Source organism: Pholcus phalangioides, unplaced genomic scaffold (assembly GCF_987345545.1).
Source record: "Pholcus phalangioides strain wild (caught in Gottingen) unplaced genomic scaffold, Ppha-v1.0 ptg000037l_1, whole genome shotgun sequence".
Lineage (NCBI taxonomy): Eukaryota > Metazoa > Arthropoda > Arachnida > Araneae > Pholcidae > Pholcus > Pholcus phalangioides.
In genome coordinates, this window is record NW_028301624.1 from 1,625,591 (window position 1) to 1,649,733 (window position 24,143).

Here is a 24,143-nt window from a genome sequence, read left to right on the forward strand (position 1 = left end):
TCATCATTATCTTGAAGTAATAAATTGACGAGGGAAAAAATAGTAAAATAGCATATAATGAGCTCTAAAAATTCAGTTTTCTCAATGGCAGCTGCAACGAAATTTCTTTTTTTCGAGTTTCCTGTTTCTATATCTATTATATCCATGGAGTTTTTATTCTTATATGTGTGTTGTGATACGTACACACCAGCAGCAGCATCGGCAATCGGTCACGCGATGCATCGTCACTCATCTGTCACGCCAAGTGACGCAATACCAAGCCGATGATACTTACTCATACAAATAACACGAAACAGAACCAGTCACTATCATACGTGTATTTAATTCGAGAGAAGGGGAAAAAGTCTCCAAGATGGGGGAAATAATAATGTCCATAGTAGCGTACAGATGTCGCCACGGGTATGCGAAAACAGTAAACTCGATGTGAAAGGATTCGAAAACAACTTGTTTTTCTACTTCTTGGAAACAAACATGTGAAGTCTCGAGCAGAAAATTCAGCCGTAATTTCGTAAAAACAATTTGTTTTTCCTAAATTGACCGTAATTTCGTGAAAAATATTAATTTCGAGAAACAACAATAATTTCTTGGAAATTTATTTAGAAACAACCATAAAATTTCTAGAAAAACTAATTTGCACAAATAGCCGTAATTTCTCCCGAAAAATTAATTTATAAAGCAAGAATTTATTTTAAGAAAATACTTGCGTAATAGTATGGTTTCTTAAAACTTAATCTGGGAAGAAATACAATTTCTTGGAAAATAAATTTCGAAATAATATGAAAAATTAATTTGAATTAACTTCAAATTAATTTACAGAACCATCAATTCCACAAATTTGGAAACAACTATAATTTCTTAAACTAAAAAACATAATCAAATTCATTATACATTATCTAAATTATAAAAGAATATATAATTCTTAAATATAATAAATAATTATACTTTTGTTTTTATGATAGCTATTTCCTCGTTTACAAATTATTGAAAGTTAACATCAAATACGTACGAAACAATAATTTTATGAATATTTTCATTCTTATCAAGAATAAAATAATTTCATTAAATATCAATTACTGTACAAAGAAATATTTAAGTAAACGTTTTCCATGGAAAAAGAAGTTTTATCTCATTACTGGAGTTGAAATTGTTAATTTTTGAGTTTAAAAATCGAAAAAAAAATCGGAAAAAATTATGATTGTTAATAACATCGAAATAATCAAACAGAATTTTTGATAACCACAAAAAGTAATAATTCTCGTTTATGAAATATCACCACTCTCATGTAACATAATTTTCTTTTAAAAAAGGCAGTAGTTATTAAAATTAAAAAAAAACCTTGTACAACATCTGGGGGTTTCATAAACTAAATCTGGAAAGAAATATAATTTCTTAGAAAATAAATTCCGAAACTGTGTGAAAAATTAGTTCGAATTAAGTTTCAATTTAGAATCAATAATTTCACCAATTCTGAAAAGCCATAATTTCTTAAACTACAAAACAAAATCACATTCGTCATATTATCTTAATAAACGAAATATGAACGAATATGAAAATTCCTAAATATAATCGATAATTATATTTGTGTATTTTGATAATACAGCTATTTCCCATTTACAAATCTCACATTCATTGAAAGTTAATATAAAATGCGTGTAAGAAATAATAATTTTCCGAATATTTTCATTCTGAGAATAAAATAATTTCATTATCAATTACATAGAAATATCTAAGTAAAAATTTTCCACTTATTATTCGAATAAAATTTACTATTTAAATAACTAATTACTTACTATTTCAATATTTTTATTTTATTTTGTGGGAAGGAAGTTTTATATCATTATTCTAATTGAAATTGTTAATTAATTTTGCAGTTTAAAAATCAAAAAGAAAAAAAAAATGATCTAAGAAATAGAAAAAAGATGAATAACATCGAAACATCAAGCGAATTTTTGATAATTTCAAATAAAAATACTTCTCATTTGTGAAGTATCATGGCTCTTATGAAATATAACTTTCTTTTATAATTCATTAATATTTAATAATTATCCAAAACTATATATCTCGGTGTTTTAATTGTATTTAAAATCAGTAATTGTCAAGCATCTCAAAAAAATATTTTTGGAGGAAACATGATAGAAAAATTTACCCGCTCACTTAAAAAATTCGCGTTAAATTACTCTTATGACCAAGGACTTGTTTCAGTTTATTTTCCTCGAAAATTATTTAACGGTCTCAAGGAGAATAAGGTCAGTTTTCAAGTCAACCGCGACCACTTCTAGCATAAGGTATAAAACAGAGCAACAAAGAGTTAAAAAAAAAACCAAAAACCAAATAGCGCCACGCATGGATCTAAAACAGCGAGATGAACTCGCTCATTCAAACAATGGCAATGGACCTGCAAAATGCAGAGTTAAAAACAAAAATAATAACCATAACCGTGACGATGGTTTAAACAATAAGCCGAGGGGAAAAAATATAAGAAAAAGCGATTAAAAGAACTATTTCCGTGTATAAAAGCTTATCTTTCAAACTTTTTTGTTTTTACCTCTTCAATTTTGTTTTAAGAGAAAAATCACGAACGGACGTCAATCACTTGTAATGCGATCATAAGATTCCATTCGTTTTCTTTCTTTCTTCTAAAATAGAAATCTCGTAAACAACCGATACGAGAACAAGAATAAGTATGAAAGGACAAATAATGATGATTGAAAGTCCATTAATGGATTAATAAACAAATGATTGGTTTTTCCCCCGGAATAGAAAACGTTTCTTGTGTGTATCTTTTTGCGTCGAACTAGTTACTTAGAAATTCTTTCGTCTGAAAAAATTTTGTTTTTAACGTTTTGATGTTTTAGAATTTAAATTCTTGTTTCGTGTTTTCAAAATAATCTTTAATGTGATTAATTTTGGTGAGATTCATTGTTATGATATTTCGATTTTCGAAAACAATGTTCCTTTGAAATTCTGACAGTGTTTCGATTCGGTATTAATTTGATTATTTTCATATTTGTATTATAATTTTTAATGGTGATCATATTTGTTTTCACCCTTTATCTGCCATGATATGGAAAATGGAATGAGAAGAAAATTATAATAAATAAAAATGTAATGATTATGATGAATAATTATTTCCGTATGTAAATTATTTGGTAGGTCATTTCAGTTCTAAATAAAACAAAAATAATGAAAAAAATGGTACTGTTTTTCAAACAATTAGTTGGCATACAACAAACAAATTATCTAAATCTAGTACTGAAGTACCGTTGGTATAGAAGAGTTTTAGTGAAATTTTTAACCTTTTAAACATTGTTTGATTTTATATGAATAATTACTAATTTATCATGAGCTTCATTAAATGTGAGGTTCAAACGCACTTTCTTATGTTTTCCCTTAAAATTTCAATTTTTGATTCCTTTTTGAGTTAGTTATATTACGTACTTTTAAATTTTTTATGTTAAATTTAATATTTTTTTGTATTATTTAAAGTGTTTATAGACATATTTTGATTTTTGAAATCTTTATGGTGTTTATTTTCTGTAATTTTTTTAAATTTATAGAATTGGATTTTTTTATATTTTTATGACATTTAATTTTGTTTCAGATTTTCAAAAATGATTCTATAGCATTTTGAAATTTCTCATATAATTTTATTTTATTTTTATAACACAGTATTTTTAAATTTTTATTTTCTTAAAAATTAATTTTCGTAATTTTGAAATTTTGAAACATTTAAAAATATCAGAGATAAAAGAATTTCGCAAAAAAAATTGGCATTTCTACATTTTTGTTTTATCAATTGAATTTTTTTCAAAACGAAACCTCGTAAATTTCTATATTTTTTTGAAAGGTTTTAAATCATCTTGTTTGAATAGAATGATTTACTTATACAATTTTTTTTATTAAATTCAACTAAAATTTCCATAACATAAAAACTTTATGCATTAATTACTACATATATCAGACATATATAGCCATGGAGCCATTACCACAGTATAAATGTCAGACAATGTTACAAAATAATGTCACATAAAATGTTACTAAACCTTACTTAAGTACTAATAAGGATGAAACTCATCTATTACGAAGCTATATGAATACATTTGAAATTTGAATTTTTGCGTTTGGATGTTTTTCTTTTAATTCGTAGATATCGACGTATAAATAATGGCTGTTCCATCCCATTTCGAATTCGAAATGTTATTGTGTTTACTGTAATTTAGATGTTTTCGATGTCTCCCGCTTTTTTTTTTCTGACGCGACGATGTCCTTCGTCATCAAAAACTATTTCGAAATCCTCGATTAAGAAAAAGAGTCTGAAAACATTATTTTTCTGCCACTTCTACCAATAAACACGTCGTAAATAAGGAAAACAAAAATTACGTTCTTTTGATTGCTTTTAATCCTTATTTTCCATTTTCCAAAAAAACATTGTAAGAAGTAGAATCTTTGAAAATTAATACGTATTTTTGATTATTTCTCTCATCAAACATATTGCCAAAATCGCTTATTTTTTCCTTTTCATAAAAAATTAAAAGAAACTTCAAAATTTTATATTTTTTATCACTCCTATCGAAATTATTGCACACCTAATATACATGCATATCACACACACACGGAATGCATTCGCATTATCAGGTTTTAAAAATTTTTTATGGGCAATTTAAAAAATTCTTGCGGTTGCATTGCTTTTTTCCAAACCAGCGTTTCTTAGGCGAGTTTTAGCATAAATACGAAAAAAGACCACAACAGACAAAATTCCCAATGGCTGAGAAAAATATGTCCATAAACGTGTCAATTTCTTCTAGCATAGAAGTGTGCATAGAAGAAAACATGTCACTTTATGGCTTTGTGCAGAAGTTGATATTATTTAAATGAAACTATTATTTAAATTGACTTCCAGTAATCCGGTGATTTCGATAATCCGGCATACCTTGGTCAGCTATGTGCCGGATTAGCTTGCGTCTACAGTATATGAGACGATTACAATGAAATGAGTGATATTAAGTGATGCTGATATATTTCCGAGCAGTGATGTGTCTAAATCAGTGTTTCTCAAAGTGTGCGCCCCGGCTCATAGGGGCGTCGCCAATCTTTGTTAGGGGCGTCACGGTGAGCTGAAGATATTTATTTGTGCTCCTACTTACGTTTTGAAGTGGTTCTTTTATAAGTGAAAATATCTATTAAACTATTCTGAAGAGCAGCAGACGAACCATGAATAGGCAATGGAGTCGCGGGTGACAAACATTTGTGAACCACTGGTCTAATCGATTGGATTCTTAAATTATTGGGCATTTATATCAGTAAGCACGAACAAGATTTTCAGTGCCTTGATTGGGTCTCAAAAAGTGTTTGGACCTACGACCCTGAACTCATCAAGACGTTTCCCAGTAAAAATGACAATGTATTTGTACTTTATAAGCTTTCACTTTTTAATTTTTAGATACATAATATTAAATTATACAATTTAATAATGAAATTTAATAAATTATCTAATTTTAAATAATATCATTATAAATTAAATAAATGCTAGTTTAATAAACTATTGGATCTTGAGAATTCCTAAAACTTTTCTCGAACACACTTCACTGATTTTCAAGCAAATAAACTATTCACCGAAATGGAGCTCTTAGCTCTTCAAAACAAAACGTCGTTCCCTGTATTTTTAATATCGTGGGAAAAAAATATGTATTACTAAGAAAGTCGGCGTTTGGTGGCAGCGGTGATATCTCTTCCTGCGATACATACATACATGCAAGAACACAATAACGAGTTTCTGCCAACAGAAATGGCGACCCCATTTCCTTCGAGGTCGGCCTTCTGTTCAATTTCTTTCCATTCAGCACAAAAGAAATAAAGAAGAATAAGTAAAAAAAAATTGCATACTATGTATACACAGTATTTATAGTTCTGTGATTTCAAGAGCAAAGAACCGCAGATAGAAACAACCTTACCCACTTATACGTCATAGATTCAGAAAACCCGAATTTAAGTTTATTTTAGCATTACTTTAACACACAAATCAATTTATTTTACAAAAATATAAATCATATTAAGCATCGTTAAATTCAAATATTGATTCTTATTTTTTTCTTTTAATTTCCATAATAACCCATGAGAATAGTGTATACCTCATTCACGTAGAGGAAAAACTGATATGAGATTATCGGAGATATATTTTGAAGAAAATTTAAATACGCGCATGATCTTTTATTTTAATGTTTCAAAAAACTTCAAATTTCTGCGATATAAATATAATTTTTCTAATATAAATACCAGAGCACAACGTAATTTTTTTTGCTATTCATGTAATGTCAGAATATTGCATAGTTCTTTTTTTAAATTAAAATACTAGAATATTGCGTACTTATAGCTTATTAAAATATCAGAAGAGTATGAGAGATAAATATCATATTGAGTATTTCTTTTTTTTAATCAAAATGTCAGAATATTACGAACTTAAATCATTCTAGAATATTATTAATTAAAATTCTAGAATTATTGCGTTTATTGAATTAAGATACCAGAGTTTTAGCTTAATTATTTCTTATTAAAATAGCATAGTATAGAGTGATTCTTTTTCTTTGAAATATGAGAATAATTAATGCGTTTTTTAAATCAAAATATTAGAATATTACATAATCATTTTTTGTTAAAAATATCAGAATACTGTACAATTTTTTTAAAATTAAAATATCAAAATATTGTGCAATTCTTTTTTTTAATTATCAGAATGTTACGTAACTCTTTTTACATTGAAGTATGTGATAGAGAGCATTGTGAAATTTTTTTTAATGGATTCGTGAAAAATATCGCGAAATTTCCCACACTAAAGCACCAAAATATTGCGTAATTTTTTCATCAAAATACCAGACAATATGGTATAATTATTTTTTTAAAATTAAAATACCGAAATATTGCATAATATTTTTAAAAACTCACAATACTACAATATTGCGTTCGGTAATCTATTTTTATACGAAAGTTTCGTTAGAAAAAAAAACTAAGTTCTTCGAATTCGAAATTCATGGGAAAAGGAAGTGAGATATGTATAAATATGCTTAATGTACATACTGTGCCTGTTCCAATTCCCCATGGAAAAAGGATCGCCATCAAGAAAAACAAAAGGACAAAAAAGAAAATATTATACGTAATTGGTATTCATACAATAAGGCGGCAGCAACTTCTTAGCAAGTCACGCGAACGAAAGAAAGCAGTTGGTGACCGAAAAAAATAGAATCACGTAACCGCTATAAAACATATAGTCATCACACGCGCTCGGTTTACATGCCGTTGATTGGGTTGGCACAGTACAGGCCATGAATGGAAAGATTTTGAACGGCTTGTATTGAATAAATATCATTATAAATTATGATTAAAAATTACAAATGTAACTCCAATTTATAAATCAGGAGATGTGAACGACTTTAATAACTATAGAGCCATATCTGCTCTTCCAATTTTCTGTTTGAGACTAATAAAAAAAACGAATATTCATCTTCCTCAACAAAACAATTTTTTTATAATCAACATGGGTTTTTACCGAAAAAAAAATACTGAAACAGCATTTTTACTCAATTTAGGTATAAAATATTGTACCCTCAAATAAATAGCCATATTTTTAGATATAAGGAAGGCATTTGAAACAGTAAATCGTGACACTGTTCTTTCAAATATGTATTCAATAGGCATCAGAGGTGGTACGCGATTTGATGAAATCCTCCTTGAAAAATAGGATCCAAAGAATCAAATGTTTAAATTAGTACAGTTACAGTTCTCCTTTATTACATTAAAAAAGGAGTCCCCCAGGGGCCTGTATTAGGCCCCCTTTTGTTTCAAATATTCATAAATGACTTTTTTGGTATTAATTTTTTATAGCAAAATTATTTGTTTCACTGATGATACAGTAGTTAGGTATGCAAGTTGATAATCCAATAGAGGTATTAATAAAAAAAATTAATGACGACTATTAGAAGTTTGGAATTGGTTCATAAGGAATGATATGGAAATTACTTAATTACTCAAAATTGGCAATAATTTCCTCTTGGGAAATGATGTGAGTTATATATGAAATCAAGACCTAATAACTGAAAATTAAATGAAAAAATAAAGCGAGTCATAATTCCATTGATGCGGAAAATTCGTATTTTAACTCTGAAAATATTCTGGACTGTTTTCCTGTTACTGATAATTAGTTAGAAATTTCAAAATTCCACAAAAATGATCAACTATTCCTGCATATTATAGCTAACTTTTCCACTCTCACTCAGAGAAGCTCCTTGATCTTCACTAATAACTTATTCATAGAGTTAATAAAAAAATATGGCCAATCTCCCGGCCTTTACACACAAGACTCTTTAATTTCATGCACAAACAGACAATTTGAATAGTAAAATTCCGTGACGTTCTCAATTTTTTTTTGTAACTTTAAAATAATAATTAAAGGAAATTAAAATTATATAGTGATCCAATTAAAATTTTAGTTGCATGTATATATAACATGCATTTATAAAGACAGAATTTTAATGGTATAGTTAACTTTTTTCTTCGAAATTGAAGTGGTTATTGTCGAAATTTTAAATAACACATCAACATTTTCTTATTCATTTTAGACGTCGAAAGGATGGAACTATAAGTAAATTAGTATCTCGTAAGTGTCAAATTTTGGTACTTACGTTATTCTTTCGCAAAAACTATTCGATTTCTTTATGAGCATTCTATGTTATACATTTCTTGAAGGAAAGTGTTCTTGGCCACAAAAATGTTTATAGAAACACTGAATGAAAGCATTTCATTCGATGCACTGTATTGTAACATTTTTAACAAATATTATATCGAGTTTTCCGTTCATAATTGCTTAAATTTAAAAAAGAAAATGCATTTTTAGCTTTTTAATCCGTTTTGACTGACGTTGCATTTGCGTAACGCTTTGTTAAAGAAAAAAAATTTTCAAGTAATTTTCATAGGAAACAAAAATTTTCGGGAATATAAAGATCCAATGAGTGCCATAGTTTTTTCAAGAAATTTTCACAAAGAAATTTGATTTTTTAATGACTTTATAAAATTTTTTCGGATTTTTCATCCGTATTTTTTTTCATGACATGAACCGAAATAAATTTCTTAAAAATTGAAAAAATAGTGTTTTCCTTCTCACATGGCACATGCGTTTTTTCAAAATAACTACTAATAAACTAACCACAAATAAACTACTAATTAATTATTTTAATGAAATTCATTCAATTAATCTATATTGATCTATATTATTTGAAGTTGATAATTAACTTCTAAATAATATAGGTGATGAATTTGAAAATTCAGAGAGATATGCTAAATTTATGTAAAATTTTTTAATAATTTTTTAAATTTCTCAAGTACATTATTTAAGTAATTACACACACAGTTATCATACATGTGAAAATATAAGTTGTGAAATTTTGCCACGAATTCGAAAAGCGGTCAAAAAAGTGGGACCACAACCGTTGTGTTAATTCGATTTCATGTTCATTACTCGTATCAAATATTCTGAAAAATCAGCTAAATTCATAACATCAAGTGTGTAAATTCATTTTTCTCTTTTAAACATTGATTTTTATGTATTCTTTCTTTGTTCTATTTGTACTCACAGCGGAACTAATCGGTTTCACTTACATCCATAAACACAAGAAAAGAAAACTCCATTTCCTCTTTCTTTATGGTGTTTATACATCAACTCAACTCTCTTTCTCACAAACAACTATTGAACGCTAACCAAAAAAACACAAGGGAGGGGGAAAAATATATAGATGAATAAAATAAATGAATAAACAAGACAGAAAAGAAGTAACTCCACGAAGGGATAATGGAGGATCTTATTCTTCTCCTTCCGAAATCTGTTGCTGGAATCTTAAGCTTCGCTTTCTTCACGTATCCAATGACCTACTTGGTCTTAAACTGAGAAAGAAAGAAGTTTTATTCTTTTCTTATATATATATATATTTTTTCCCTCTTCTCCCTTCATCACGTAAATGGAGACAAAGTGATAAAAACTACGGCGATAATAAATAAAATTGAATAAAACTGAGCAATGGAATTTTTTAAAGCATTCTCTTCATGATGGATGCGTTTTTGACTTTTGTAAACTGATGATTATGATTGCTGGAACGCAAAGCTTAAAGAAAAACAAGAGTGAAATGATTCCTTTTTATAAGAAATTCAAACAGCTGAGTAAGTTAAAAAAAAAAAAGGCAGTTTCAAAGAGAAATTGACTCTGGGGCGGTGGTTTTTCAAAAGGTGGTTCGCGGGACACCGGGATCTTCAAGCGGTTATTAAAAGTAGTTGGTGGGATTTATTTTTTAGAACGAAGCAGAAATTAACCCCTTTCAGTACTGACGGTACTTTGAAGTAACACCAACTTCTAACGCCCCGTAACATCCCTTACATTCGTTGCTGATGTTGGTGTTTTGAAGTATAAAGGCTATAAAAGTATTTTACAATTACCAGATGACAGAACAAATGTGGGACAATCAGTTTTTTTGATTTGTTAATCAATAAAATTCAGTTAGAGATGTCCGCCCCTGTAAAAGTGTTGTTCATTGCTTTTACAAAATATTCCCTAATAAATGTATAAAACAAATTATAGCTTTCTTTGTGTTAAAATAAATAAATATTCAATATATATATATATATATATATATACATAAATAAAAATATAAATTTAATAATTTTTTTTCCTTTTTTTTAGGCTTTAATTAGAACTAAAATGTTCTACCAAAACTTTTACATAATTATTTCATTTTTTTCATGACTCTCCCGGTGTTTAACCGATTAGCCAAAATGAAAAATATGGCTCTAGGATGCTTGGATGCTTGGAAAATTGCAAAATTGTGGTTAACAAAAATAATTTAAATCATTAGCCCACACAAATGCGATCCAAATTCGCGGTACCCATAGTTTTTAACATCACTTTGGTCTGTCCCAATGCCCTCAAGGGGCAATATCGCCCACTCTGTGAAACACTTATTTACAATATTCCACGGACTAGATGGATGGTAAAGAATCAGGAAATCATGAATCATTTACTAAAAATAAATTACTTTCGATTAATGAAAAATAAAAGACACTCCTATTTCCCAAATTTATCCTTCGACCAAAATTAAAAAAAAAAAAAAATTTAAATTTATCAGCGCTCTCCATTCTCTGAAAGAATCCATAGAATTTCGTAGTCCATCTGTGACTTTTAAAAGGATTATTAGAGTTCTATCTATATCAGTTTGGAATAATTTTAATGCTAAAATTTTTCTGATTATTTCGAAACGAGAAGAAAGATATGAACATCAATGGAAGAGAAGACAAATAATAATTATTATCTCTGGAGGAAAATAGGAAACTCCTATCGAAACGAGACAACATTCCGTCTGTTGTGACAGTCCGTAAATGATAATGATAATAAATACCACAAAAAAGCGAAAAATTAAAATTGATATAAAAAATAATTTCTAAAATAAATTTAAACTGAATTTAAAAATTTTTATCTTAAGGATTTCTAGATTAACGCATAACTAACAAAATATGCGTGTCCCGATTGGTCGGATGATTAATGAGTTTTATAGGATTAATTTGCGTTATTTAGTTTAGTTAATAGTTATTGAATAATACATTCATATCATTGAAGCCTGGGATAGTGTTATCCCGTGTAATAGGATTATAGACGAATCGGTTCTAAGCGAAATTTCGTAACGCGATTATGATTCTGTACAAAGAAAAGCTGTTTGAAGGTGCTAATAATAACACGCATTAAAATAATGTATTGAACAAACATGTTTGCGTATATATATATGCTCATAGGCAATAGCAGGGCCGTAACTAAGATTTTTGTCGCCCAGGGCAAACATTATTTTGCCGCCCCCACAACTTTAAAATTCGATAATTTTGTAACGGTGTTATTTTTTCCCATCTAAAACTCCCCCCCCACCCCCGTAAATTTTGCCACCCGGGGCAGTTGCCCCCCCCCCCCCAAGTTCCGGCCCTGTGTGACAGTAGTGATTATAAATATTTGAAAAATACGAGACAGAAATACGAGGAAAAAGTTTCTCAGTTGGTGTGACCAGATTTTAATACGACAAACCCGATTGTTCCTTCCAATATCGCACGAATTCTGGCGAAATATCGTCTCTTTCGGTTCATAGTACGACAAATTGTTATATTTTCTCATGGGACAACTCAAATATCAGTCGGTTCCAGCAAACCGGGATGCTTGGTCACTAAAGGCAAAGTCCCAATGAAAACATTTTATCGACATGATTTGTGATCAAACGTACATTAATATCATCTATGTGACAACAACATCTATCCAAACAATATTAACAAAGATGATCCTAAGTACGTGATAATCTAAATCAATATATTTTTCCTCAAAATCAACAATATTTCAAACAATGCATTCCGTTGAAAAGGTCAGAAAAAAAAACAAAACGGAAAATCGCCAAAGTTCCAACGAAGATCATTTCATTGGCATGATGCATGATCACACGCATGTTAATGTGAAGCGCAATGGTCTACGTCCGTGTTTTCAACCTTTTTAAAACTGCAGACCGGTGAAAATAATTGAACAATTTCCCGGACCGGTTAAAATTGGAGAATTATTTTGCGGACCGGAAAAGAAATGAATAAATAATTCAAAAAAATAAATACTGTAAAAATAATAGGGGAAGTAATTTGCGGACTGCCAAAAAGCAAATAAATCGCAGAACTAATTTGGGGAACCGGCAAAAAATAAATAGGAGATTCAATTCAAGGACCGGCAAAAAATAAATAAATAGAAATTATGAATAAATAAATAATTCAAAAAAATAAATACCATAAATATAACAAATAGTTTGCACACTGGCAAAAAATAAATAAATAGGTGAAATAGTTTGCGGATCGGCAAAAACAAATAAAAAAAATAACTTTCAGACCTGAAGGCCACGACAGAAATACAAATAAACAATGTAGAGACATTTTTTAATTTATCACATCTGAAATTATGTTTTGCGTGTGTGTGTAATGGGCTTCTTTTCCTTTCCTTTCAAACCGAATACGGTTCATGCTCTATCACAGTCGGGCAAAATGCATGTATGTAATGGGCTATACGAATTGAGCAATATGTTTCGCGAACCCGTAGGGAACCAGCGGAGGAAGAACACTGTCCGCACATCATTAATAAAACCCAATCCGCAACGCACTTAATTGGCATCAACATCGGTGATTTTTTTTCAAACCAATAAAGCATAAATATTATACCATAAAGGAATCTTTCAACAAGGAACAGATACTAAAACATCCAAAGGGTTGACAAAAATTATTAAAATAAAACAATCGGGAAAATATCGTTACACATAATACACAATGAACGATCATTAACATAAGCTAAAGGTAAAAAGAAAAACGCGAAGAATCAGAAATTCCCAATTCTTTCAATTCAAAGAAAGAGACAATGAATCATTTAATGTAATGGGGAAAATAATAATAAATAAGTAAAGAGTTGCCAACTTAAAACGGTTACAAGGCTGTATCTACCCTTCATTACACACTTGAAAACGAAAAGATGGGGGGGAAAACGTTTCTTTTTTTCCCCTCTTTCAACTCAATTTTTCATCGCAAGGGGGAAAAAAAGATGAATTACAAAATCCCTTTTCATTCATTTTCTACCCACGCTAATTTTATTTTTCATTTATTTTTTCCGAAGTCATTTAAGAAGACGGTTGCTTCATTTCTATATTTATACTGAACTTTTTTCTTCCTCATCTATTTTATACATATCGGAGGGAGAAAAAAAAAACTTTTTACGCTGAGAGGATCATTAAGTCCTATTTATTCACTTGAATAGATGAGCTGATGAATTTCGATGTAAATAATGATGATAATGATGAAAAGCGACGAGAAAAAAAAAATATATATATATACCATATATTAGTTTATTCTTATTTGCTCCCGGTTTCTTATTCTTGTTGGCACAGGACGAAGAAAAATGTTAAATTATTAAATTCTGGAACTATTATGTATTTTCATAAATAAAAATTTCTTATTAGTTTCTTTTTCTTTGGATTTTGGTTCGTTATAATTGGCTAATTTGACAAGATTATTTTGTTCGAAGGAAATTTTAAATAAGGTAAGATATCAGGCGCTTGATAATAATATGCGTAAATTGGCACCGGGCTGTCATATTGCTGTGAAGTGTTGAAAAATTCGTGTTGTTGTTTTCTAATGCATTTTCCTTTTTAGTTTAATTTCTTTTAGTTTCATTTCAATTTAATTGCAATTCTTTTAGTTCCATTTAGTTGTATTTCTTTTAGTTTCTATTATTCCTAATACATGCAGTTTTTTTTTAGCTTTTTCGACTGTACCCGTCGTAATTTGGCTCAATATGAAAGTAGCTTGGGTACTTATGTGTAAATGCATAGTACCCAAGCGTCGTTGGTAAATTTGATAAATTTCTCTAAATTTATCACTTTTACCGGCAATTAAGCATAGTGCCAAAGCGTTGTTGGCAAATTTAATAAGTACTAAAAACATTATCACTATTACCTGCGATTATGCATGATACCCAAGCGTCGCGTCGTTGGTGAACATGATAAGCCGTACTTTATACTTTACATGATGACTCATACATGTATTGTATCATTATATCGGGGTACGATCATAAAATTTATATATCATTGTATCGGGATTCGAATATATCCATCACACATACTAGACTCATTTGGAATTTTTTTCATATTTATCAAATCCACCAATTACACAAGGGTATTATGCATAATCACAAGTAAAGGCGATAAATTTCAAGTATTTGTCAAATTTACCAATGGCACGTGATTATTATGCACTATCACCGGTAAAAGTGATGTTTCAGTATTTACAAATTTACCAACGACGCTTGGGTGTTGTGCATATTCGCCGGTAAAGTGATAAATTTATCAGACTTACCAAGACGATTGGTAAGTATATATATATAACAACCGATTTATCACATTTACTGTAACTGGTACTAATTCGTTTAATGTAATATATATTAATTCTTTTAATGCAATATATATTAATTCTTTTAATGCAATATATATTAATTCGTTTAATGTAATATATATTAATTCTTTTAATGTAATATATATTAATTCGTTTAATGTAATATATATTAATTCGTTTAATGCAATATATATTAATTCGTTTAATGTAATATATATTAATTCTTTTAATGTAATATATATTAATTCGTTTAATGTAATATATATTAATTCGTTTAATGTAATATATACTAATTCTTTTAATGTAATATATATTAATTCGTTTAATGTAATATATATTAATTCGTTTAATGCAATATATATTAATTCGTTTAATGCAATATATATTAATTCGTTTAATGTAATATATATTAATTCTTTTAATGTAATATATATATATTAATGGTTTTAATATATATTAATTCTTTTATTATATCAATTTCGTTCCGATAATAGACCCAGCGACGCGTTGTTCATCATCACACATAAAATATATTCCCCACAATTCCTTCTATAACATCGAATTCCGTGGAAAACTTAATGTAGAAAACAATAATTTTCCAATTTCTTAGAGATTTTCTGAATAGACTCTTTCGCTAATTGCGATGTTTCTTTTTTTCATTTTCGAAATGAAAGATGTTACAAAGAGAGAGTTTCTTGTCTCTGCTTTAGTTTCAATATTATCACGTTTCTATTAATGTCGGAGGAGCAAGGAGAGAAGATGGCGAAAATTCTGGAAGAGATAGAGAGAGAGAGAGAAGACTGTGTGAGCATTAACCCGAATTGAAAGGCAGTCGCTTGGCAACACAATGCTTTCCATTATGACATCAAAGCACCAGCAGCAATGCTCTGCTCTGCTCTGCTCTCCTCTTGCTCACTCTTTGTGAGTAGGAGCTGAAATACGACCATCGCTGGATGTTGAGCCATATCTTCCGAACGGATAAAAGCACCGATTTATTATTAACCCGGCGTCAAAGAGAACGCTTTTAATTCGAAACGAAAATCCCTCAACACAAACACGCATTATTATCCTTTTTTTTTTCATTCATTCATTACCCTCTGAATATCAATAAAGTAAATTAATAATGCTCCAGTGATGTAAATAATGACATTAACATTTATTTCGTTTTGAATAAAATAAAAACATTACTTAAAATTTAAAATGACATACGAATGTTTCTCTTTTTAACATTGACCGAGACAGAAATGTTCGTTTCAAACTTATTCTTAAACTAATCAAATAAATTAATCATAAAATATTTCGATTGATTAAAATTTTAGAAAATATTTTGATTAATCGAATTAATTAATTATGAATCATTTTCATTAATCAAAATTTTATGAATTATTTTGACAAATCAAATCGATTATTAATTATTTTGATAAATCAAACTAATTTATTACGAATTTATTTCGATTAATCAAAAAACTAATTATAAATTATTTTGATTAATAAAAGTAATTAACGGAATCATTTAAAAAAACAGCTTTATTGTAAATTAACCAAATCAATTGGTTTTAAAATAATTTTGATTTATTAAAGTCATGAGTTTCAAATAACTGTTTTTCAAATTTATTCATTTGTTTCAAAACAGTTTATTTTATAATCAAATTAATTATTTAATTTAAAATAATTCTTCGATTGATCAAATTAATTATAAATAGAACTAATTTATTTTGAATTAATTTTTGATTTGTCAAATTTATTATTCAACTAGAAATCAATTTTTGATTGGTCAAAATTTGTTATCTAATTTAAAATCAATTTTTGTGATTGATCAGATAAATAAATTAATTGTAAATGAATACATGAGGGAACAAATTATTTTTAAATCCCCAGATAAATTACTTTTAATTTAAAAAAAATTTTGAAATTACTCAAATTAATTTCATTATGTATAGCTCTTAAATTTTTCAGTTTATTAAATTATTCATTCAACTTCAAATAATTATAATTAACGGTACATAACTTTTATTACTGTAATCTGAAAATGTAACGTGTTTCACATGCAGGAAGTTTCTCGAGACTCCACTTGGGGGGGTTCTGCAAGAAAATTTAATTAACAGCGAATGATCGATCATTTTCTTTTAAAAATTTAAATAAATAATATGATCATCACACATTCCCAAGAGATCTTTGCGATCTTACGATTTTTTTTACGAAATTCGAATTCCAAAATGCACACACAAAAAAAATTGCACTCTGTTTGTCTCTCTCTCCAGAGGGCTCTAAATAATAATCAAAACCAAAGGATACATATTAAATCTCTGAAATTATATTAGAAAACAGTGCAAAGCTGCCAAAATGGCAACCCAAAAATTATTAAATAAGGATCCTGTCTTTTTCCCGCAACCTCTTTCTCCTGTATTTTTCCTCCTCCCGTTGTTTACAATCCGGGGGAAAAACGTTGAAGTCAATATTATTATGAAGTAGGGGAATTTTATTTATTTTTTACTTATTTTCTTCGAAACGGCCTTCGGCAGAAAAATCCCGAAAGGAGACGCGATTTCATTCCTAAAAACTTTCGATTACTTTTATAGAATAAAAAAAAGCTTTCTCTTTTCCTGTTCAAATTTCGAAGTTGGAGAAATTTCTGATTTTTTAAGGAAATCGCGTGACACAAGAGGGAAATATATTTTATATTCCGTGATTGGCTGAGTGTCTCGCATTTATTACGTCACGTTCAAATATTTGCTCTCTTTTTTTTTTTGGCATTTGTCCAGCTGTAACGAAACATTTTCCTGCGAAAAAGAAATATTTGCAATATAACGTACGCGTTTGAAAAATTATTAACGATATTTATGAATAATAATAAGAAGAATAAACTGAAATAATAATAATAATAAAATAAGTTTAATAATTTCATCAACATTTATGGTGTATAATTAATAAATTAATAAATAATGATGTATAATTAATAAATAACAAATTTAATAATTTCATCATGATCATTAATCAAATTAATTATAATTATATTGATAAATCAAATTGATTATAAATTGTTTCGATTACTCAAATTAATTATCAATTATAATTGCTAAGTTTGCGAAAAAGAAATATTTGCAATATAACGTACGCGTTTGAAAAATTATTAACGATATTTATGAATAATAATAAGAAGAATAAACTGAAATAATAATAATAATAAAATAAGTTTAATAATTTCATCAACATTTATGGTGTATAATTAATAAATTAATAAATAATGATGTATAATTAATAAATAACAAATTTAATAATTTCATCATGATCATTAATCAAATTAATTATAATTATATTGATAAATCAAATTGATTATAAATTGTTTCGATTACTCAAATTAATTATCAATTATAATTGCTAAGTTTGCGAAAAAGAAATATTTGCAATATAACGTACGCGTTTGAAAAATTATTAACGATATTTATGAATAATAATAATAAGAATAAACTGAAATAATAATAAAATAAGTTTAATAATTTCATCAACATTTATGGTGCATAATTAATAAATTAATAAATAATGATGTATAATTAATAAATTAATAAATAATGATGTATAATTAATAAATAATGATGTATAATTAATAAATTATACACCATAATCATTAATCAAATTAATTATAATTATATTGATAAATCAAATTAATTATAATTATATTGATAAATCAAATTAATTATAATTATATTGATAAATCAAATTAATTATAATTATATTGATAAATCAAATTAATTATAATTATATTGATAAATCAAATTAATTATAATTATATTGATAAATCAAATTAATTATAAATAGTTTCGATTACTCAAATTAATTATCAATTATTTTGATTAATTAAAGTAATCAATTGAATCATTTCAATAAAACAACTTTATTTTAAATTAACCAAACCAATTACTTCTAAATAGTCTAATAATTAGTTTAAAATAATTTTTTTTATTAATTAAAGTAATGAATTAGAAATAATTAGTTTTTCAAATTTATTCATTTTTTTCAAAACAATTTTATGTTAAATTACCCAACTTTTTCAACTGTAACTAATTTTTTGATAATCAAATTAATTGATTTTAAACCAACTTTCATTGATTAAATTAATTAATTTTAAATAATTTTTATCGACAAAATGAATCAATTTTTTTTTGTTTGATCTAATTAGTTTTTAATCGGATTAATTTTGAATCAATATTTGGATCACAAAATTAATTATTTAATTTCAAATCAATTTCTGATCGATCATATAAATTAATTAAACGTAAATGAATATTTGATGAATAAAATTATTTTTAAATCAAATTAATCACTCTTAAATTTATTTTTGAAATTAGGGGGGAATTTCTAATTATTTTTCGAAACAGCCTTCGACAGAAAAATCTCTAAAAGAGACGCGATTTTATTCCTAGAACCTTTCGATTATTTTCATAGAATAAAAAAAATCTTTCTCTTTCCTGTTCAAATTTCGAAGCTGGAGAAATTTCTGATTTTTTAAAGAAATTCGTGTGATGATACAAGAGGAAAATATATTTTATATTCCGTGATTGGCTGAGTGTCTAGCATTTATTATGTCACGTTCAAATATTTGCTCTATTTTTTGGCATTTGCCTAGCTGTAACGAAACGTTTTTCTGCGAAAAATAAATATTCACAAGATCATAACGTACGCGTTTGAAAGATTATTAACGATATTTGTGATGTGGCATTTATCGGATAAATTTGAATGCAACTTCAACGTAATCTTATCTAAAAATATTGAAGTTGGTAATTTAATTTTGGCTTTGGGCGAAATCTCTACACAGTATTTAGGGATTTATTTTAAATAGCCAGAGTTTGTTCTGAGAAATAAGTGTTAATAATGATGGTAAATAAATAAAGTATTATTATTTTCTAATATCGTAATTTCAATTATTATATATATTATTTTCTAATATTGTAATTTCAATTATTATATATATTATTTTCTAATATTGTAATTTCAATTATTATATATATTATTTTCTAATATTGTAATTTCAATTATTATATATATTATTTTCTAATATTGTAATTTCAATTATTATATATATTATTTTCTAATATTGTAATTTCCATTATTATTACTTTCTAATGTTGTAATTTCCATCATTATTATTGTTATTTTCTAATATTGCAATTTAAGTTATGATTTTTAAATGTTGTAAATTCAGTTATTATAATTTAATTCTGGACTCTCTATAGCTTTAAATTTTCAACAATTCTGAATGCTCACCAATTGTGTAATTATTTCATTGATTCTCGTTCATCAGTTCTGAAATTATTTCATAAATTCTGGATAATCATTCTGAAAAATTTTTTTCTTTCATATTCATTTGATTCTGAATTCTCATTAATTCTGAATTTTTTTTTTCCGTTAGCATTTCCCACTAATTTCCAATAATTATGAAATTATTTGATTAATTCTGAATTCTCATCTATTTTGGATTTTTTTTTTATTCTGAAATTTTTTAATTAATTCTAAATTTTTAATGATTATGAAATATTTCATTGATTCTGTTATTGTCATCAATTCCATTTTTTTTCTTGGTTCTGAAATTTTTCTTTTATTAATTCTCAATTTTTTGTATTAATTCCGAATTCTGATCAATTTTGAAATTTTTTATATTCTGAGATTCTCATTAATTCTGAATTCACATCCGATTCCAAATTTTTTTATTTTATTAATTTTGAATTTTTTCCTTTCATTGATTCTGATATTTTTTGCTTTCTGATTCGGTATTTTTTCTTTCATTCTGAAACTATTTTTTATATTCAAAAATTCTGAATTTTAATAAATTCAGATTTTTTTTATCTCATTCATTTTTATTTAGTGTGTGTTCATTATTTTTCAGAGCATGAATATTATTTAAAAGGTTCCACTAGGCTGCCATAGAGACAATTAACTACTGTTTTTACTGCGAAGAGGTGGCTGGGTTCGAATCTAACGTGTCACGAGCTGTCATCTGTCTTCCATACCAGAAATGAGAAACAAGAGTATTCGGCTGAATTTGCCAGGGTATAGTGCATAGGGTGTGTTAGTATCAATCATCATCTCCGGAATTTTTTTTTGGGGGGGGGGAGAGAGGAATTGATGGCAACTACAAAATTTTCATTCCAGAATGAAAATATTCGGGGCCTTAGGTCACATTTCAAAGCATTTAGTGCCATGAATGATCAATAGATGGCTCACACAAACAAGATTATTGGAACTTATACAATTTGTTTATGCACAGTTTTTTTCTCTACTCCAGCGCTTCTCAACCTTTATAAGCCCAAGGACCAGTAAAATATGTGAAACAATTTGACGGACCACTTGCGTCCCGTATTAAGGGACATTCCAGTATTTTCACTTGTTCCGAATTGTTTTATACATTTGTCCAGCTCTTTCAACGGTGCTTATTTAAATTTGTAATATTTACTGAAATATTGAATAAACAGCGTTTCCATATTTGTCATGATAATTATGTCTATAAATACAAATATTCATCTTACGCATTTCTTAGGATCAACGTTTATTTCCTCAATTTTTCAGTGATTTTAACTACAATTAGGGATTTTGTCGAATTGTGGCAACGTTTCTGATGACAGTTGGCGACGCGTCCCGTATTTTATCTTATTTCAATTCCAAATTCCCCTTATTTTTCTCGCTGAAATATGAGAATAATATTAAAGCTAAAATACATCGTTTGGCTATAATAATCAGTGATATATCGTATTTAGGATAGCAATTTCCCACATTTTCCTTGATGAGGTATGATGAGCCTGAGTATGAAGGTGCATTTTTAAGATATGGATTTGAACCCATATGGATATTAATGATATATAAATCACAACTGAATAATTTTTCATTCAGTTAGATTTGAATTATCAAGTCCACCTACGGACTACCTATGCCATCGTCATGGACCACCTCTGTTTGAGAAACGCTGCTCTACACAACAAGCAAATTCGACATTACTTCGTTAATTAAATGCAATAAAAAATTATTTTTAAAAGAAAACATTTTAGTCAATGAATCGAATAAAATCAACCAAAACATTTATAAAACTACGAATTATTTATTAAAAACAAATGCATTCCTCACTTTCTTTTTCCCCCCTTTTTTCATAGTTTTAATATAAATACCGTGTTGCAATGCGCGTCAGGCAAAAATAAATAAATATTTCAATAAAAACATTTGAAAAAAATCTTTTTTCCTTAAGCAAAAATAGAAAAATTGTTAGAACACGTGAGAAATTCAAGTAGAAAATTTTTATTCTTTTCTTGAAAAATCAAGGAAAAAATTTTTTCCCAAGAAAAATCTCTCTCGAAACGTTGAAAAAAAAAAAATCCCTAATAAAAGTGAATTAAACAAATCAAAACCCTTTTAGAACGGAGTGGGGGGGGGGGGGAAAGCGGTAAAAATTGAACGCATCACTTCAAGAGGGGGGAAAAAAATAAATTGTAAAAGATAAAATAAATTTATACGTATAAATACATGAAAACACAAAAACAAAATCCCGCTCACATAATAACACATATGTATACGTATGTGAAGATGGTAAAGTAAGGTAAAACGCCAGCAATATCTATATATAAGAAACATCCGAAAAGGGAGGTAGGCCGGGGGTGCGCGCACCCCGACAACGACGGTTGCTATAGGTTACAAACGATTGGATGGACGTGACGTCACGTTCGCTGATTGGTCGCAGGTCGAAAAGGGGGGAGGAGGCAAAAATATGGAGGCGGGGGGAGGGGGGAGAGGAAAAGATAGTCGCAATCTCTCTTTCTTTCAATGCATGCATACCTTCTAAAACTCTTTTATGGAAAAGATAGCATTTTACCAGGTGAACAAATTAAATATATGTCTGGCTGTTTCAAAAGCGCTCTCTCTCTCTCTCTCTCTCCTCTTTTCCCGGGAGGAAAAAAAAGGAAATGGATGATTAATAATACGAAACGGCTTTTCAGACAGTCGAGAGAGAGCGAAATTTCCAAATTTCGAATTCATTAGGGAGTGGTTTTAATAAGCAAACGTAACTCCAGTTTTAACTGGAAAAGCGAGACCAATTTCATTAGAGTTTTAATACGATTTTTTTTGTATTTTATTTCTCTCGAATTAAATGTATTTATGACTTCTTCGAAACACAATCGACGTCATTTCGAAATTTAAGCTGAGATTTTCAACCGCTGATCGATTTCGCAATGATTTCTTCTCCATTAAAAGTTTTATTTTTCCCGGCCTCGTTTCGATGTAGCGGTTCTCTTGTAAACGGTGTCACAGAATTAATAGGAGAAATAAAATTTATGATTTTCTTTCTAATTACGTTCATTTTTACTTCATACATTAAAACCGAAATGAGATCCAGAGAAACAATTTTTTCCCCCGTAATTTTGTCCTTGAAGTCTCCTTCTAGTTTAGAAAAGTGGAAATGTGGTCTCCCAGAGAACATAAAAAAATACCTAAAATCACAGAAATCATATTCCGAAGAAAATCATTTAAATTTATTCGGATGACAGCAAAAAACCGTCAAGTGTCAATTGAAACCTAGAATCAAATTTTTTCCATTGAATTAAAATTCAAATGCCAGGCTTGAACGTTTTAAGCCTCATCTACAACAGTGGTTTACAACGTTTTCGTACGGGCCCCGTTAATAGGATACGAGACTGGTCCACGGGACCTTTGATGGGCACTAGACCAGTCCTTTTCAAACACTGGTCCACAGAATTCTCGAAATTTCGCCAAATTCATTTAGCTGCTACATAATTTTACACATAGTGCGCTCTATGCACAGTTTATATATTTCTTTTGCCTGTTGGCAAATTATTCCCCCAATTTATTTGCAGCCGGTCCGCAAATTATTCTTCCCCGGTCCGCAAATCATTCCTCCTGTTTATTTGTAGCCGATCTGCAAATTATCCCTCTCACACATTTATTTTCAGCCTGTCCGCAAATTATTTACCCTGTTTATGTATTTTTTTGTGGGTCCTCATATTATTTTTTCCTATTTATGTATTTTTTTGTGGGTCCTCATATTATTTTTTCCTATTTATTTACTTTTTGCAAGTCCTCAAAATATTTCACTTATTTATTAACTTTTTGCCGGTCCGCAAATTACTACTCCTGCTTATTTGTAGCAGGTCTGCAAATTATTTCTCCTG

At 28.3% G+C, this 24,143-nt stretch overlaps 1 protein-coding gene across 2 annotated transcripts in view; it reads right to left on the minus strand.

Annotated features, from left to right (window-relative positions):
• Window positions 1-24,143, minus strand: part of LOC149065876 (uncharacterized) — a 127,081-nt gene that overhangs the window by 30,838 nt on the left and 72,100 nt on the right. The window lies entirely within an intron of this gene.